The sequence below is a fragment of the Rhinopithecus bieti genome, unplaced genomic scaffold (assembly GCF_001698545.2).
Source record: "Rhinopithecus bieti isolate Rb0 unplaced genomic scaffold, ASM169854v2 scaffold_5333, whole genome shotgun sequence".
Classification (NCBI taxonomy): Eukaryota; Metazoa; Chordata; class Mammalia; order Primates; family Cercopithecidae; genus Rhinopithecus; species Rhinopithecus bieti.
Genome location: NW_016804678.1, coordinates 683,636 through 685,065, shown reverse-complemented (window position 1 = coordinate 685,065; position 1,430 = coordinate 683,636).

Sequence of the window (1,430 nt, the reverse complement as noted above, 5' to 3'; positions counted from 1 at the left end):
GGAGGGGGGGGCGGGGGGGGGGCGTTCCAGCTCCACCATCCAGGTGAGGAAACCAAGGCTGTAGAGAGAGCAGCTAGGATCCCCAATAATATCTGGCCAAGAATGGATGGCAAAGCATTGGCTGTTTACCCCATTCCAGGCTGCCTCATGCCTACCCAGCCACTTCCCAGTACTCTGCTTTGTCCCCCTTCTCAGGTTCTGAAGTTGTCTTGTTTTATGCCCATCACCCGCACTGGAGCAGGGACCTTGACTCCCTCACAGCCGTACAGGCCTCGCACCCAGTAGGCCCTCAATCAATATTTGTGGAATCAGTGAGATGGGATTCAAGCCCGAGGGGTGTCTGCAGAGCATTGGAAGTACAGCCCTGGATCCCCGAAGCCACCTGGCAGAGCAGGCCTGGGGACACACAGGGGCAGTGGATGCCTACTGTGACTTTGGGGAACGTTGGTGGAACTGTCACTCACTAAGCTTATTTGCTCGTACAATTTGGGTATCCTGAGCTCCCTACTGGGCAAGTCTTGTGGGTTCACAGCTGCCCCTGAGTGTTTCCTAGGCAACCTCAAATCAGACTCTGCTCCTTAGTTGCCAGCACCTATTACTAAAGAAGCAGGGTGAAGAAGATTGGGGGCATCAGCCACAGGGGTAAGGAGAAGGCAAAGAGTTTTCCACTTACAGTGATGGTAGTAGTGGCAGCCACCTGGCCCAGGGCATCATCTCTTTCTCCTGTCTGTCCCTCTGCCCTGTCACCTCCCCACTACTCCCTGCCCAGCTCACTGCAGTCCTTTCTCCACCTTTCCAAGGTAGACGCAGCTTGCTGCTCTCCTGAGGCCCCACTAAGGCTGTGGCTTCTAGTCCCGCTGACCTCTTGGACTTTACTTCCCTGGCCCCCACACCCACTTCCTTTCTGTTTGTCCCAGCCCCACCCCCAACTCCCTCTCCCCCAGCTCCTTCTTTGCCATTCCTAATCCCCTCATCCTGATTCTTCTTTTAGGTTTTCTCTGGCTAAATTGTCTTTTATATACTTGCTAATATCTGTCTCCTTTCCCCCCAGACCTCCTCCTGGGCAACACGGAATGATGAAAATCTAGAACAGGAATCTCACTCCTGGCCCCAGCCAGGACTCAGGTTTTGTGAAGGGGGCTGGCGCAGGAGGAAAAGCAAACCCCACCAAACCAACACCTAGTCTGGAGCTCGGGCTAATTGCCACTCAAAACACGTTTCCTGCCTTTACTTTCCTATAGCCCAAGAATTCTTTCTGAAAAGGGTGGCCCCTGAGAACCATCTAAAAGCATCACAGGGTGGAGAGGCAAGGGTCCTGAGAGCTACTCTTGCTGTCCTTTGTCCCCAGTTTTCCTGAAGAAGCCAAGCTCCAGAGAAGAGGTGGCTTTTGGGGGGTTTGGATTACATTCCAAATCTAATTCTCAGTCCAG